This window comes from Hylobates moloch, unplaced genomic scaffold (assembly GCF_009828535.3).
Source record: "Hylobates moloch isolate HMO894 unplaced genomic scaffold, HMol_V3 SCAFFOLD_11, whole genome shotgun sequence".
In the NCBI taxonomy this organism is placed as follows: domain Eukaryota; kingdom Metazoa; phylum Chordata; class Mammalia; order Primates; family Hylobatidae; genus Hylobates; species Hylobates moloch.
The window spans coordinates 82442760-82462223 of NW_026652286.1; positions in this window are offsets into that span (position 1 = coordinate 82442760).

Here is a 19464-nt window from a genome sequence, read left to right on the forward strand (position 1 = left end):
AGAAGGGAAGGGAAGGGGGGGAAGGGAGGTAAGGAAGGAAGGGAGGGGAGGGAGGGAGGGAAGGAGAGAAGGAGGGAGGAAGAGGCATCCAAATTGGGAAGGAAAAAGTAACACTGTCTTTATTTACAGACAACCTGATAACCTATGTAAAAAATCCAGTGCAATCTATAAATAAACCCCTAGAAGTAATGACAAATAATCAGAAATTGACATTTGTTAAAGGTACCATTTATAATAGCATAAAACATATGAAATTCTTGGGGGATAATCTAACAAATGATATGACATAAACTGAAAAATGTAAGACATTACTGAGAAAAATTAAATAAATCCTAAATAAAGACATATGTTATATTGAGTTCATGGACGAGGAGACACAATTGTCAAATGCCAATTCTCCCCAAGTTGATCTATAATCCAGTGTAATCCTAATTAAAATTCCAGTAGACTTTTTGGTAGGACTTAAAAACCTGTTCAAAAACTCATATTGGAAAAGCAAAGGACCTAAATTCGTCAAAAAGTTTGGAAAAAAATTTCAGAACTACAGCTAACACGGCTTGCTACACAGCTGCTTACAATAAAGCCACAGTAACCCAAACAGTGTGGTATTGGTGTATAGGCCAACGTAACACCATGGGGGAACCCAGAAATAGACACAAACAGACAGGGACAACTGATTTTCAACACAAGTGCAAAGGTAATTCAACGGAGAAATGATAGTCTTTCCTTGGCAGTGGAACAAAAATATTAGTATGCAAAATAAAAAGCTTTGATCCATAACATGTATCAGGCATAAATATTAACTCAAAATGGAGCACAGATCCTAAAAAATACAAATCTTCTGGAAGAAAACAGAAAAATTTCATGATCTTGGGTTAAGCAAATATTTATTTGAAACACTAACAAAATTATAATCAATTTAAAAAACAATCCTTAGATAAGAGACATCATCAAATCAAAAACTTCTGCTCTTGAAGAGAAACTGCTAAGTTAATGTGTAGAGAAGCCATAGGCTGTGATAAAGTATTTTAAAATCTTATATCTAATAAGATAATTGTACCAGAATGTGTACTGTCAAAAATCGATAATAGTAAAATAAACCAGCCAATAAAAATGGCCAAAATATTTGAATAGATATTGTCACCAAAGAAGATATATGGATGACAAAAAGCACATGAAAATATGCTATCATTAGTCATTACAAAAATGCAAATTAAAACTAACATGAGCTATCACCACACACATATTAGAATGAATAAACTTAGGGACTGGCCATACCAAGTGTTGGCAAGGTTCCAGAGAAAATGGAACTCTCATATGCTGCTAGTAGGAATGTAAAATTGAACATCCACTTCGGAAAAGAGTTTGGCCATTTTTTACGAAGTTAAACCTACAGCTATAACAAACGTACCACAATCTAGGTAGCTTATAAACAATAAAAATTTGTTTCTCCCAATTCTGAAGGTTAAGTCAAAGATCAAGGAAGACTCGGTGTCTGGTGAGGGTTTGGTTTCTGGCTCGTAGACTGTGACTTCTTGCCATGTCTTCACCCAGTAGAAAGGGTAGAGAGGTCTGGGGCCTCTTTTATAAGGCCCCCCTTTCATGAGGGCTCTGCCCCAATGTCTTAATCCCACTTCCCAAGGGCCCTGTCTCCTAATACAATCACCTTGGGCTTGAGGATCTCAACATACGAATTGCAGGAAAGGGAGGGACATGTACATTCAGACCATAGCACCTACCATAGGATTCACCCATTCCACTCCTAGAAATAAAAGCATATTCCCACACAGTGACTTATACATGAATATTCATAGCAGCTTTATTTGTAATAATTAAAAACTGGAAACAACCCAAGTGTCCATTAAGAGATTAATTAAGAAACTGCTACATCCGTACAATGAAAAATTACCTAGCAATAAAAAGGAATGAACTCTTGATATGTTCAACAGCATGGGTGAAACTCAAAATAATTATGCTGAATGAAAGAAGTTAGAGGAAAAAGAGTACATACTGCATTACTTCATTTATATACAATTCCCAAAATGCAAACTAATGTATGGTGACAGAAAGCAGATCAGTAGTTGCCTGGTAACTGGGGAAGAGAGGAGGGGTATGGTGGTTAATTTTATGTGTCAACTTCACTGGACAACAGGATGCCAGACATTTAGCCAAACATTATTCTGGGTGTGTCTGTGAGGGTGTTCCTGGATGAGGTGAACATTTGATCAGTAGGCTGAGTAAAGTGGATTGCCCTAATGTGGGTGGGTCTCATCCAGTCAACTGAAGACTTAAATAACAAAAGGCTGAGTAAGGGGGTACTTCTGCCTGACTACCTGAGGTGAGAAATCTGTCTTTTCTTGCCTTTGGACTTGAGCTGAAAAATTGGCTCTTCCTAAGTCCCTAGCCGGCCAGTCTTCAGATCAGAAGTTACAACATCGGCTTTCCTAGTCCTCACACCTTTGGATGTGGACTGTAACTACACCATTGAATCTCCTGGGTCTCCAGCTGGAAAGATTGAGATTTGGGGACTTCCCAGCCTCCATAATCATATAATCTTTTGAGCTAACTGTGTGTGTGTGTGTGTGTGTGTGTGTGTGTGTGTGTGTGTGTGTATCCTAATAGTTCTCCTTCTCTGGAGAACCCTACTGCAAAGATAAAGGAAGGAATTATAAAGGAGTACAAACAAACTTTTGGAAGCCAAGAGTATGTTTACTTTCTTGATTGTAGTGATGGTCTCAAGGGCATTCATGTATGTCAAACATATCAAACTGTACATTTTAAACATGTGAAGTTTATTGTAGATCAATTATACTGCATGATACCTCAATAGAGTTGTGAATTTTATATATAATTCACGGTGAAGAACAAATCAACCTCTGAAAATGAGGTAACAAGGTTACATGTACAGCACTATGGGAACCCAGAGGAGATAGGATTGATTTTGACTGGGTATCAAGAACGTCTCACAGAGAAGATGAAGCTGCAGTGTGTATACCTCTAATCCCAGCAATCTATATCCCAAGAGCAGAATATCTTTTGCATTTTCTTCCCTCTTGCTTTCATCTTAATCCCTTTCAGTAGAACAGAGTGGTTTCACATTTGGGCACTAAAATTATATGGCAACTCTGCAGTTAGATAATGAGCATCTGACAAGTTAGATGACCTTTCACTTCCTAGCTCTGTGAATAGGCATGGGACCAACATCTCTCAACAATAAATTTCCTTATTATGAACTCAGTATGATAGTGGCACCTATTTCCTATGTCTTATATAATGATTCAATGAGAGAATGCATGTAAAGGAGTTAGCACAGTGTTCAGAACATGGCATTAACTTGATAACATTAACTGCTTTTATTCACTTCTTGCTTTCTGCCAATCATCAGCCCAGATCGACTTTATCATTGCCATTAGAATGACCATCTATCTTTCTAAGTCATCATTTACTTTCTTGTTAATTACTCCCAATCACTTATTTTCTCACTCTCTGCATTTGCAGTGAGAATTGGTTAAAACCACCTGAATTATTCAGTATTTGGCCAACACACACAATTTGGAATCCTAATCTGGCTTTAAAATAAAGAATTGCCATAAGTAATTTAATAACGAACTCAACACTAGCCCACACTTGAACAGATAAATGTAAAATTACCCTTGGCGGTTCTTATAATGACATATGTAAATACATGGTTGGGCATAGCACAGTTATTGAATATTTAAATCAATTTGCCCATTACTAATGAATGACTGGCCAGAATCAATTACATACTAAAAATCAATAAACTAAGAATATTCCACTAGAAATTCTGAAATAGACAAGGGATTTATTTCCTTACTTATTATGGTATGTCATCAGGAAATCATTAAAAGATTTAGTAATGCCAAATCTGAAAACTGTCAAGGCTAGGAAGAGAGCAGCACATTCCAGCAGGCTTAGCCTTGGGCCCCTGCCCAGCTGGGGACATCAAACCCTGCAGAACCGTGAAGCTGACAAAGTATAATTTAGGGGTTACCAGCCCCTTTTTTGATACGCTTTCCTCATCTCTGTAGTTATTTCTCATCCCTTCCTTCATTCTCCTGAGCTCAGGGGCTTATAAGCTATTAACTTTTTCTCAGGGAAAAAATATGATACTAGCCACTTAAATTTTAGTGTGAACAAGGCTTAATGTCTAATCTCTCCTAAGGGAATTTGCGTTTTAACAAGAAATTTTTTAAATGGGAAATTTCAGAAAAGAACTTGTTGGCTAGAAGATCATCTGGGGAGAGATATGGGGACTCTTTTTCCTTTCCCCAGATCACATTACTTATTCCATAATTTACACTTGCAAGAGTGTCGCTGTTTCTGAGTTTTAAGTCAAGCTTAAAATTGCCTGTTTTCACAGGCCAGGTTTCCTGTAAAATAATGATTTCTTCTTGTATCAAAGGCGAATGATTGAAAAAGTCTCAAAAAAAGAAGAAAAAAAGTCTTAGGAGGCGTTTTAAACAAACAGATGCACACAAATTACAGGAGAAAAAGAACATTATTTACATTAAATAAATAAACATTAAATAGACAGCTATTAAATAAACAAGTAAATACTCAATAAACAACTTGGTTTTCTAAGGTGAACATCAAAGCTTTATCATCAGCTGTTTAAAATACAGCAAAATATCACCAGAAGTGAATTGAAAATACATAGATATTGTGCCACAAAGCCCCACTGAATTTTATATTGTCTGTTAAGACTGGTTGCCCAAAGCAGTTTAAGTACAGTAGAATTACTCATCTCAAGTGTCTAGGGGCCTAGTATGTGTTAGATATTTCTCTAGATAATGGAATTGTCAAATGGACATTGAGTCCCTGCCTCCAAAAATCTCACTGTCTGGAGATGATTAAGGCCATGTGAATTACGATAAGACAGCATGGTAAATTCTCAGAGAAAGGAAAGCACAGGGTATGATGAGAACACAAAGCAAAACTCCTGGGTTCTGATCAGAAGCAGGACTGCGGGTAGATTGCTTTCTAAAGGAGGACATAAAGATAGGAGTTTTAAAGGAGAGCTTAGGCCTGAGCAAGAGAGATTTGCAAATACCATTAACAAAATATCCAAAAAAAGTACAAGATCTAAGGTGACCACTGAAAATGATGTACGTCAGACACCAGGCTGAGGTCCAAGTGGATTAGGAGAACTTGGAGGGATTCAGCAATCGGGGTCCCAGACTCAGTCTCAGGGAAATTTAGATGTGGGAAGATGAAGTTTCTCATTCCCTTTGCCAAGAGCATTCCTCCCTCAAAACTGGACAACGCTGCCTTCTTCTCACTGGTCAAACATGAAGTAGCACAATCCCATGTCACTTATAACTTGCCATGTTTTATTTCCTTTGCAGCATTTATCAATAAGAGATTATCTCATTTTTTATTGATGTGCTCCTTTATTTTCTGTTTCTCCCCACTAGAATGTAGTTTTGTGAAGGTCTGTTTCATAAAAGGCACCTAATAAACATGCACTGAATGGTTGTTGGATAGAGTTCTAAGGCCCAGCGACAAGGCAGGAAGATGCAGTGAACTAGAAACACAGCAGGTTGGTAGGGACCTACAGGACAAAGCAGACTTCAAGGTCATTGAAAATTGAATGAGGGGTTCAAATAGTCAAAGCAATGGTCACTTTTAAATATTTGTATTCAGATCTTCCTTATGTGAAGCTGAATTCCTTTAAATGTTTGTGTGAATTTACTTTAGATCTTGAGGTGGCTTATTTAATCAGTGATGGATCTGTCCTACGATATCAGCTCACTAAAATAAAATTGGTCAGAAATCAGCATACTTCTTAGTACTGTCCTATGCCATTGGTCTGAGATACTGCCATATGCAATGTATCTGATGACTTTGTGTACCTCCCTCCAATGTATACATTTTAAAAGTCACATTTGCTCCTCGATTCAACGAACTCCTCTGGAGAAATAAAAATTTTGTTGTATTAGCTGTCCTTTCTGATAACCTCAAGAGAAAGCTTGTGTTCTCACGATGTCTGGGATAATTCTTCAGTCTAGAGAGTGACAGACTAGATTGAATTAGCTTTGGTTCTTTCATCACTAATTAGGTGGCAAAGCAGGCCTGCCGCAAGGCACACAGACATGGACTCTCTTTCCACAATTAGCCTAATAAAGGATTGCAGCCCTGGCAAGAGATGTCCTTGCATGATCTTGAGATCCAGAATTCTCACAGGACTGTGGGCTTCTCAAGGACAGGAAGGTTGCTTCATCCTCTTCCTATTCCAAGGGTCTAACTCAGGGTAACATCCATCACATGACAGGTGCCCAGCAAATACTTGTAGAACCTAATGCATTTCTATGAAGGGCATTTCTAGAAGTATTACTATAATACACTCTGCCTTTAACCCTGTTTTATTTGCTATTTTTACCAGTATCTTAAACAGAGAAACATGCACATCCATTTTTAAAAGGACACAGGCTGTGAGAGAGATAACTAATGGGATGGCTGATGAAATCGAGCTTCAAAATGATCCCCACAGAGTAGAAAGATTAGCTCCAACTGTCAGGATAAAGTTTAATAATGATATGTGTATATTCTCATATATAGGTGCAAACTATCAATTGCACAGTTGTCAGAAGAAGGAAACCTGATTAGCAGTAGTTGATGTAAAAAAAATCTGGATCTCACCCTTCTTCGTAAATTTAGTTGGTGTTAACTGTGTAAAGCTTCAGCTGAGAAATAAAAAAATAAAGCAATTATAGGAGATTTTAATACAAATATAATGTATAGAATGTACAAAGCAAGGTAAATAATCTCACTACATTTTGTGGTCCTGGGACCACACTCGAAGGATTTATGTAGTTCCAGTTGCTATATGTATATGTATATATATATATATATATATTTTTTTTTTTTTTTGAGACAGAGTTTTGCTCTTGTCACCCAGGCTGGAGTGCAGTGGTGCGATCTCGGCTCACTGCAACCTCCGCCTCCCGAGTTCAAGTGATTCTCCTGCCTCGGCTTCCTGAGTAGCTGGGATTAATGGCATCCACCACTACGCCCAGCTAATTTTTTGTATTTTTAGTAGAGACAGGGTTTCATCATGTTGGCCAGGCTGGTCTTGAACTCCTGACCTCAGATGATCCACCCACCTTGGCCTCCCAAAGTGCAAGGCCAGTTGCTATATTTTAAGACATAGTCCAACGAATGAAAACAGTACTTCTCCAGCTGTATGGCTCATACAAATCATTTTGTTAGTACGTCTGGTTTGGGGCCTGGAAATCTGCATTTGTAACAAGCTCTCAGGTGATATTGATGTTTCTGGGGCACAGAGTACTTTTTTTAAATAGCAAGGCACTAGTGTCTATTTTGAGACAGGCCCACAGCTGGAAGACTTAGGAATCTGAAAATCACAAGCCGTGATAATGATGGAAAGAACTGGACTATTGAACATGAAGAAGGTGTTCATGGTGGGGACATACTTTCAGTCCTTAAATTTTGAATAACTGTCATAATAAAGAACAGACTTGTGCATTCTGGTCACCAAAAGCAAACATAGAAGTGGAAGAAATTACAAGATGTAGATTTTGGCTAAATATAACAAAGCACATTCTAGCAGATGGAGCCACTCGGTCATAGAAAGTGCTGCCTCATAACCTTGGACATGCCTCTGCAATTGACAAGGCTAAGGAGGAACTGGTCAATTGCCAGTTAGGCATGCAAAGATGATTCCTATATGGTAGAGAAAAAAGACTTGATACAATTTAAGATTCCTTTCAACTCTGAGATGCTGTGAATCTGCATCTTATTTATTATCTCTTTGATGTCTCCTTCTTAATGGTTTTCCCTCAGCCTATTGTTCCAGGCCCATGAACTTCACTGCAGATTCCCTCTTCTGAGAAATTGGATGTGAAAATATTCTGCAAAATACATAGCACCATATAAAATACGAGTTTATATTGAGAATTTTATAGTACTCCATTAATTTTCTTTCATTTCTACATATCTGGTTGTCAATTTAACATGGAAGTTGCTTGGATCAAGGCAATATTCAGCAAACAGGTGATATTCGATTATGAATAAAAGGCATATTTCATACTAATGAGCATAGAGGAAATGGTTAGGTACTTGGATATGTTACAAAACAATTGTGGCACTTCCAACATTTCAAAATTTAGAATAAATTCTAACTCCTAGGACTCTTTTGTTATAATCCACTGTGAAATCTGAGAGATAAATTAATGGATATCTCAAGGTCATTTTCAAACCAAGAGTTGAAAAAAATGTAAGCACATCCTTTAAAATATCAATGTAACTTTTTCTTGTATTCCGTTGTGTCTGTAAATTGATTGCGTAGCTTCAACATTTCCTGAGCTTTACATTTCAGGGCAATTTTTAGAGAATTGGCATCCTGAAACATGGTGAAGGCACTTCATTAGGCTTATTACAGGGACTGAATCGATGCCTTGGTGCCCCGAGGCAGGCCTGCTGCGCCATCTAATTAGTGATGGAAGAACCAAAGCTAATTCAATCTAGACTGTCGCTCCTGGGACTGACAGATTGCCCTGGACAGCTTGGGAGTACAAGCCCTCCCAGAGGATTACAGCACCAAAACCAGCCCAAGAAGGGCACTGATGTCAAACCATTAAAGCTCTTCCAGTTTTCCCCCAAAAGCAGTTTTAAGTACAGTACATTTCATGGGAAGAATTGTCACACCCAGGAGATTTCAAAAGAAAAAAATAAATGATGGAAAGAGCTTATTTACAATAACCTGCCACTTTATCCTGACATGAAGTGTCAACTAGACACTGTTCTTCCGGATTTTAGGCTCAAAAAATGGCAAAGGAGACCCCATTGCCTCACCAGAAAACAATGCTGTATGTGGATGGATTTATATGATAATAAAGTAGAGAAAAAACAAACTTCTTTCACAATCAGAAACTGATTTGCCTTTATAACCACATAGACAGGAGGTACCTAAGGTAGATAACCCCATTTCATTGATGAAGACACTGAATTTCAAAGAATCTAAGTGGCTTCCTCAATGTTACAAAGACGCTAAATCATAGAGCTAGGACTCCTTTTGACTGATAATTTTCTTTTCATTTTGGAAAAAAACAATTAAATGTCATATTTTCTGTGAGAACTGAAATATGCCATTAGATTATACCTGTATATTGCTACAGTAGAGATATGTTTAAATAGTTCTACTATTAATGTTTTTAATGGAGTTTTTTGTTTCCCCCTTTAAAACATAATTCTCTCAGAAAATATTCTTTATAAATATGTATGTTTACTCAGTTTCTACTGTGTACAATGCACTTTACAAAGTCCCTTACATGCACTGTTATTTATTCCTCACTAAAGCCCCCTGAAATAGGCATAAACAGGTTCATTTTTTTAAATGAAAAAATAATTAGGAAAGATTAACCTGCCATGGCTCTCACAGCTGGCAAATGGCAAACTTGGTTCCTCCAACACGCTGTGCCCCATCTTTCAGTACTATGGAATCATTGACTAATTTGTTGATCAATGTTTGTTGAATACATGTATCTCAGAGTAGAATTGGAGCTCAAAATGTAGTTGATGATAATTTTGAATTAATTAACTTTTAGCATCGTAAAATCATTTTCACATTCAGCTTGACATTTGTATCTTGCTGGACATCACCAATTTTGTTGTTGTTAGAAGTATCTACTTGAGGTACAGTAAGTGATGAGTTAACATATGCTTTTCTGTGGAAAGCCTTTGAGATTCTGAACTCAAAGATGAGAAGGGTGCTAGGGAGTAAAACCCACTGGGTTTAAATTTGCATTTTCTCCATACCTTATGCCTAGCACAGAAAGCCCACAATGAGGTATGAAGGATGGGAATAGAGAAGAAAGTGGTGAGACAAATACATTTTTCATTTGGGTCTGCAGAAATCACACACCAAAAGGAGCTCAGTGGTCTTGGGCAAGAGACAACTTATCCAACCCTCAATCCCCTGACCTGTTTAAAAAAAAAAAGAAAGAAAGAAAGAAAATCACTCTCAGCTGTTTCTTTCTCTTGGGATTGCAGTGAGGAGTAAATAAAATAATGTCTATAAAATCATTTCTAAACTGATAGGTATTACAAATAGAAGACATTACATACTAATATAAGGTATTGACATTTGCATTTTCGTAAAGTATTTTCACTGACTTGGCTTTAAATCATTTCCTTAACTGGCCTATTACTTTTGGGTGCTGGTCCCACTAAGCTTTTTTTGCTGAAATGAGGAGTGTGTGTGATGATTAATTTTATGAATCAACTCAACTGGGCTAAGGGAGTGCTGGCTAAACAATATTTATGGGTGTGTCTGTGAAGATATTTCGGGAAGAGATGAGCATTTGAATAGGCAGACTGAGTAAAGATCACTCTCACCAATGTTGATGGGCATCATCCAATCCACTGAAGTCCTGAATAGAACCAAAAGGTGAATAAAGGATGAATTCATTCTCTCTGAAACATGAGAGCTCCTGGTTCTCAGGCCTGTGAACCTGCGACTTACACCAGCAGCCTGGCCTGATTCCCAGGCATTTGAACTCCACCTGAATTACATCACCAGCTTTCCTGGTGGTCCAGCTTGCAGACAGCAGATCGTGGGACTTCTCAGCTTCCATAATTGTATGAGTCCATTTCTACAATAAAGCTCCTCTAATTTCTACAATGGGGATATAAATGAAGCAGTGAGAAGGATGAGGATGTGGGGCCAGTCTATCAGGTTCACATCTTAATAGCAATGTGATCCTAGGCGAGTTGCTTAAATACCTTTTTCCCCCTCTGTGAATTGGGGAAATAATACCGCTTTTTCAAAAGCAAGTTATCTATCTAAAGCACCTAGCCAAATTTAGAGCTCAGAATATTTGCCAATTGTTAGTTTCTTTCTCATAACTATCCAATAAATCAAGTAATTTTTTAAACCTACTGTGGTTTAATTCTTAGTTCTCTCTTTCCCAAAGGATAAAGAGTTCTAAAACATATCTAAATTTGTTTATTGTGTGATCTTAAATAACTAATGTGATTTTTTTTAAAATACTGCATGCTATTTTCAACTCTAGCTTTTATACCAAAAGCGGCCATGGGTGATTCCAAGACACAGAAATCCTCATCTCTACTTCTAAACCAAGAGGCTGATAATATGTTAATCCATGCTCTTATCAGGGATTAGAAGAAAACGAGTCATAAAAACTGCAAAGACTGATATATACTAAGTCCAGTAAAAATTGAAGTGTAATAAATACTGTTATATTTTTGTTATATGAATCATGTATGGGAACTGTCTGTATCCATGAAACATTTTGAAATTTCTCTCTAATATATTCCTCCCACCACAACCCCCTCTCCTCAAATTGATGTCAATAATATTCCAGAAGAAGTTTATCCTTTTATTTAAATACATATAAGCAAATAAAGAAATACTTTTTGAGAAGTGCAACAACACCCCTTAAATGAAACAGTATTGATGCTTTTCAGTGTTCGCAATAGCACATGCATTAAAACAGTATAGCTCTCTATAGGGAAGAAATACATCTTAAGTAATTCACTGCAATAAGGAAATGTAACTTCAGCAAACTACATATTTTATGGTCATCATTGTTTTGGGGTTTTTTTTCTCTGTTTCCGATAATTAGCTGGGTGATTTTCTAGCTGATGTAATAAGCATTATTCTACTCAAGTTGCCCTTGTAAATTTACCGTAATTCCATTACCTCCCATCAGGCGGAGACATAGCTCTAGAAATCAGAAAGTTAAACAGCAAAGACGTCTTAAAGTACTTGTTTTAGTTGCTTCCTATATGAATAGTTACTATTCTCAGTTATGGATATTCATCTCCTCAAGAAGAGCAATGAAATGTACATTCACAGAAAGACAAAATCTGGCAATACATGTGTCTGGAAGACGCTCAGGTCATTCGGTCACCACTTCAGTGACTTAATACAACTTTCGGTATCTTGGGGCCTTCATTTTTATCATTCTTGCCTGCCAAGGCTCAAAATATTGCCGCTTGTAGAATGGTGGTGTCTCCTTAGAGAAAATATAGTATGTAAATAAATGCCCGTTTTTTATTCTCTTATCTATCTATCTACCTTTTTTTAGAGTCAAAACAAATTCTGTTCCCATAAAATCTTCCTTAATTACATTCACCACATTTTGCTTTCTCCTGATTTTGGTGTTTTATTAATTTCTCAAAGAACTGAAAATAGAACTTCCATTTTATCCAGCAATCCCACTACTGGGTATCTAACCAAAGGGAAAATAAATAATTATATAAAATTATACCTGCATTCATATGTTTATCACAGCACTATTCACAACAGCAAATTCATGGAATCAACCTAAAAGTCCATCACTGGGTGACTGGATAATGTGATATACCATGGAATACTACTTAGCCATAAAAAAAATAAAATCATGACTTTTGTGGCAACATAGGTGGAACTGGAGGCCATTATCTTAAGTAAAATAACTCAGAAACAGAAAGTCAAACACCACATGTTTTCCTTTATAAGTGGGAGCTAAATAATGTGTACACCTAACATACGGAGTGGAATAATAGACACTGGAAACTCTAAAAGGTGGGAAATTCAGTGGCAGGTGAGGGATGAAAAATTACCTACAGGGTACAAGGTACACCTATATAGGTGATGATTATACTAAAAGCCCAGACTTTACCGCTACATAATGCACCATATAACAAAATTGCACTTATACCCCCTAAACCTATAAAAAGAAAAATAAAAAATGAATGCTTTGTTGTCATTTCAACAACGTTTACAGTATCTTCACAGGAGTGGAGGATGCAATGAGCCAAGATCACACCACTGCACTCCAGCCTGGGTGACAAGAGCGAAATTCCTTCTCAAAAAAAAAAGAAAAAAGAAAGAAAGAAACCATGTTCTTTATGTTCTTTGGACATCCATAAGAAGCAACTCTGCATTCATTGAAGTTGTATCATGAGATTGCAGCAATTCAGTCACATCTTCAGGCTCCACTTCTACTTCTAGCTTTCTTGCTATTTGCACCACTTTTGCTGTTACTTCCTCCACTGAAATCTTGAAGCCCTCAAACTCATCCATGAGGACTGGAGTCAACTTCTGCCTAACTCCTGTTAATGTGGATTTTTGACCTTCTCCCATAAACCATGAATGTCCTTAATGTCATCTAGAATGATTAATCCTTTTCAGAAGGTTTTCAATCTACTTTGCCCAGATCCATGAGATGAATTGCTATCTACGGCAGCTATAGCCTCATGAAATACATTGCTTAAATAATAAGACTTGAAAGTCAAAATGACTCCTTGATTCATGCAAAATGGATGCTTGGTTAGCAGGCGTAAAAACACCATTAATCTTCTTGTACATGTTCATCAGAACTCTAGGATTACTAAAATATTACTCAATGAGCAGTAATATTTTGAAAGTTAATTTTCCTGAGTAGTAGGTCTCAATGGAGGCATTAAAATATTTAGTAAGCCATGCTTTAAATAGATGTGCTGTCATCTGGACTTTGTTGTTTTATTGACAGAGCACAACAATTTTTGAGGGCCCTAGGATTTTCAGAATACTAAATGAGCATTGGCTTCAACTAAGTCACCAGCTGCATTAGCCTCTAACAAGAAAAGCAGCATGTCTTTTGAAGCTATGAGGCCACGCATTGACTTCTCCTCTCTAGCTATGGAAGTCCTAGATGGCATCACCTTCCAATAGAAGGCTGTTTTGTCTACATTGCAAATCTGTTGTTTAGTAGCTACCTTCGTCAGTGATCTTAGCTAGATCTTCTGGATAACTTGCTGCAGCTTCTACATCAGCACTTGCTGCTTCACCTTGCATTTTTAAGTTATGGAGATGGCTTCTTTCCTTAAACCTCATGAACCAAGCTCTGTTAGCTTCAAACTTTTCTTCTTCAGCTTCCTCACCTCTCTCAGCCTTCGTAGAATTCAAGAGAGTCTGGGCCTTATTCCAAATTGGGTTTTGGATAAGGGAATATTGTGGCTGGTTTGATCTTCTACCCAGACCACTAAAACTTTCTCCATATCAGCAATAAGACTGTTTCACACTCTTATCACTCATGTATTTATGGAAGTAGCAATTTTAATTTCCTTCAGTAACTTTTTCTTTGTTGTCACAACTTGGCTGTTGGGTGAAAGAGGCCTAGCTTTTGGCCTGTCTCAGCTTTCAACCTGCCATTCTCACTAAGCTTAATCGTTTCTAGCTTTTGATTTAAAGTGAGCAACGTGCAACTCTTCCTTCCCCTTGAACACTTAGAGGCCACTGTAGGATTATTAATTGGCCTAATTTCAATATTGCTGTGTCTCAGGAAATAGGGAGGCCTGAGGAGAGGGGGACAGACGGAAAGAGATGGGGAAAAAGCTGTTCTGTGGAGCAGTCATAACACAAACAACATTTATCGATGAAGTTAACTGTCTTATGTGGGCATGATTCATGGCCCCCCAAGATAATTATAACAGTAATATCAAAGATCCTTGATCATAGATCACCATAACAGATATAATAATAATTTTAAAATTTAAAATATTGCAGAATTTCCAAACCATTACACAGAGACATGAAGTGAGCACAGGGCATTGGAAAAATGGCCCCAGTAGACTTGTTGGATACAGGGTTACTACAAACCTTCAATTTCTTAAAAACATGATATCAGCTGGACGCGGTGGCTCACGCTTGTAATCCTAGCACTTTGGGAGGCTGAGGCAGGCGGATCACGAGGTCAGGAGATCGAGACCACAGTAAAACCCCGTCTCTACTAAAAATAGAAAAAATTAGCCGGGCGTGGTGGCGGGCGCCTGTAGTCCCAGCTACTGGGAGAGGCTGAGGCAGGAGAATGGCGTGAACCCGGGAGGTGGAGCTTGCAGTGAGCCGAGATTGCACCACTGCACTCCAGCCTGGGCGACAGAGCGAGACTCCATCTCAAAAGAAAAAAAAAAAAAAATGATATCAGCAATGTACACACAAAAAAAGATACACCTGTTCAAAAGGCCTAGGATTTACAGTATATGTGAAAGAAGATATAGATGCCAGAAGGTTGTGGAAAAATGAAGAAAAGTTAATTTTTGAGAGATTATATCCATTAAGAAAAATAAAAATTATGGTCTCTATCAGCTTAGAAACTGAAAGTAAAAAAAATAAAATAATCTATAATTGTATCTGTGTCCATATAAGCATTGTGTTAATAAGGCCTACTTTACATGGCCACCACCCATGACCTTGCTGTGGACATCACCTCTGTTTTAGAGATATGGTGACATTGACTATCACAAAGATATTGAAGAGCAGGAAGCCTGAAACAAGGGTGGTCTCTGGCTCTGTATCCATGTTGTTTCATAAACTGGGTTGATCAGGATGAATAATGTCCTACTATCCACAGCCAGAAGAATATCTGTGAAAGGGCAACAGAACCAGGGCCCTTAAAATCTGTCAATTATCCTCTACAAACTCATTCATGGTGTATACAGATGGATTATTTCTAGTACATCTAGCCAGATTGTTTCATTTCAACTTTACCCATTATTGAGCTTTGGATGACACTGGAATTTTCTGCCCAAAATATAGGGATTCTCCCTCTCTGAGCAAGTCAGCACACAATTTATGGCAAATAATAAATACAGCAGTTTCGCTTTGTCATCATACTTTCTTTGACGCAAGTAAAGCTGGTGACTCAGAATTCTGGGCCCACGTTGTGGGGATATGGCTGCAACAGAAGAAAAATGAATAAGTCCTGAAGATAGGAAAAATCTGCAAAAGAGCTGATTCAGAGAGGACAGGCTATCTATCACCAAAGACCTTTCTGACCCAAGGTCTGCTGATATCATATAAGAAATGAAGGACCGAGAAAGTCACAAGGCCTAGGACCACGCTGAGTAAGATAGTTAGAGAGGTGCAGATTTTGCAATGGCCTATATTATCAAAGTTTTCAGACTTCTCTTCAAGAGTTGAAATGGTCAAGTGTATACCTTGGAAGAAAATACGTATACAGACTAGAGTGAATGGGAAGTTGTTGTTGAGTGGGTAGAGCCCGTACAGTTTGAGATGATGAAAAAGTTCTGGAGATAAATGGTGGTGACAGCTACATAAAAATGTGAATGTATTTAAGGCCACTGAAATGGTACACTTAACAATCATTAAAATGGTAAATTTTATGTTACGTATATTTTACCATAATAAAAAACCGTATTTACAAAAAGCATTTCAGTAGCAAACAGTAACTAGTTTCGTAAAGCAAAAATTTAGAAAGTGGTCAGGCAATGTTATGCCCATTTAATGCCTGTTTTTAAAAAGTGAAGAGTCTTGGCTCTAGAACTAGGTACTGGTTTCATATCAGAGCATCTAAGCTTCACCTCTCACTCGTTCTGTGACATTAGGCACATTATGTCATTGTTCTAAGACTCAGTTTTCTCATCCATAAAATGGGTCAATTATATAACGTGATGTTTAGGATTGCTGAGGAGGTAAATGACATTATCCACATAAACTGCCTGTGCTGTAAGTGTTTGGGAATTCTTAACTGTAATGTTGTTATCATTATTGTGTTGTTATTGTTGACAACTAAATTCAGACATTATTGAGTGTCTGAACACAAAAGCCTTCAAAAAAGTTCTTAGGAGGAGAGAAAGGTAAGAGCACACAGTTAAATCATTAGGAAATTTATTAAATGCATATTATAATTCAATCTTCTAGTAGGTACTGGGAAAAAGAAAACGAACTAAAGACGAAAACACACCATAGGCCCTAAAGAAGTTTACGGCCTCACTGAGGAGATAAAGTAGACACATGACACATTTCAACAGTGTCGAGTGCATAACAACATTCAAGGTCCTTCACTGGTGCCACTCTCAGGAGAAGAGAAAGCCCTTTCAGGAATAACATGCTGCGGTATTTCAACAGGCACGTGTCTGGTGTCAGCCAGTCTTAGCCTCAAATCCTACCTCCACCCCTGCAAGTAACCTAATCTCCCTAAGCCTCAGTTTCCTCATCAACACAACAGAGAAAATATGGGTAACTAACTCAGAGGGTTGTTTCGAACTTTAAATGAGATTGATGCGTGCAATGAATTTAGGACTTAGCACAGATTAAGCCATCAGTAGAAATTATCTTATTTAATAAAAAATCTAATATGGTAAGCACTGCTTATTCTTATGCAAAAAAATCAGGCCTCAAAAGATTAAGCGACTCACCCAGTGTCTAGCTAGTACATGGCAGAGTCAGGAATCCAACCCAGATGATGGGACTCCTGACCCAGTACTCTCTCCATGGTACCAAAGCCACCCCTGTGCTGTTAATGTTAAGTGAGCACTGAGAGAAATTCCTATGGCAATTGAGAAGATGGTTAAAACAATGTCAGTAAAGTGATTAAAAAAAAAAAAAAAAACCTCATGAATGAAGTAAAACAGAAAAAAAAACGTAGGATATTATTCAAAACAATGTTATTGGAGACTTCCTTTCCATACACTATCTCACTGAATCTCGACAACAATCCTTTGAGACATAATTAGCCCCATTTTACTATTGAGAGAAATGAAACTTGGAGTGGTTAAAACAAAAACTTATAGAATGTGACAAGATTAGTAAGAGGAAACATTAGGATTCGAATCCAGTTCTATCTGATTTCAAAATCATTGACCTTAATCAAAGAGAGAAGATTTCCAGATGAGAGAAAAAACATGAGTTCCTTACGAATTTTTTAGGTGAATAACAAAGACTGAATGTGAAATAAACAGAGCAAATTCAGGGAGATGGAGTACAGGCAGGGAGGACCCAGGAGAGGAGGGGAGGAGGAAAGGAATCTGTGAGGTGGATGGAGATGACAAGAATAATAGCTTAGAGAGAGAGGTTCCTTTGGTTTCCTTTAAATCAAGGAGACTTTTGCTTACACATTCTCTTTATTCTAATGAATTTGAGCAGAATCTTCCCCCTTTTAGATGTTTTTTTTTCTAAGAATTTGATTTTAATTTCTGTGGCTAACTCCTGCCAGATAATTAATATCCAGGGGGATCCAGGAAGAGTTCATTTACCTCCTCAAAAGAAATGGTTCAATGCTGAATCATAATGGAACCTGACTCACTACAGAATCAATCATGGTGATGACCAAGGCCATAATGGTCTCACTGAAGGCCAGAATCCCTGGCACTGCTCATTCACAATACACTAAGATAAAAGTTCAAGGAGGTGATCAAGAGCAACTCTGAGACTATGTTTAAACAAAAGGCTGTATGGGTCTGTGAGCTCAACTTTATGGACATCTTTAAAGGAGGCCTCTAAAGGCTTTTGAGAAAAAGAATTGGCCTTTGAATATCTTGAATTTTAATTAAATTGAATGACCTAAATACAATTTATTGTAGAGTACAGAAGATATCTTTATTTAAATAGAAATCGCTATCGATTTCTACATTTTGTAGGGGCATGTTATTAAGCACTTACCTGTGAGTCCTCCAAAGAACAATCTATCATCTGACCAAGCTATTTTAAAGACTGGTCTCTAAACATGTGAGAGAAGGAAGCAGAGTCCAGTCTTCTCACCCATGACTCTGGGAAATCAGACGAGGCTCCTTCCAGGAGCTATCAGGCATCCAGCCTCAGGAGTAGCCTATATCCTTCATGAGCATTCAGAAGGGATTCATGGGGCACCAGGCTCTGCTTTTACTTTTCCCCAACGTTCTTTCCATTCTCCTGCAATGACACCAACAGAAAAACTTCCAATCTACAGAAATTCTGCACCTTCCAAAAACTTGATCCATAAATGCCAAAAAGCTGCACGGGCAGAATCGTCCAGTCCTGATGAGAAACAATGATGAGGAAGGATCTGAGTTGGAGCTGCTTCCTTAGGATCTGCAAGCTGAAAAATTGCTTCTCAACAATCCCAGTGGTTAAGTATCATCAGGCAACCAGCTCTTTCCCTGCTGCCGCATAAAAGACGGTCCCCTGTAGAGAAGACAAATGACCCAGATACAATTTCTGGTGCTTCCTAAAGTCGAAGTTTCCTTTGCCCACTCTTGGGTAAGTAAGTGGTTGTTGCCCCAAAACAATAAATAGTATTTCTACCTCTGTTTCCTGGTTCACTCTTCTGACCAGTAAATTGGAATAATGGACTTCGTAATAAAGACACAAATCCTGAAGATTAATCACACAAATCCATTAGAATCCATTAGAATCCAGAGCTTTCTAATTCCTTTCCTCAGCCCTTTGGGTCAACAGAACCTGGCAAGAGCAATCCAGGTTCTAGGTTCTAGATCCAGATTTCCTTGTGAAGAGACAATCTAATCAGTTCTGCACTATGATCACAAGTCACCATTGTTAAGTTAAATAAAACTCTTTTTCTTAGTAATATAAACTTATGTTACATGCTATATAAATTGATGTTCTACCCTTGAATATGCTTCTTTATATATATTTATTAACCACATAAAGCTAAAAAACATAAAAGCTGCAACACAAATATTCTTCCTAGGGGGGTT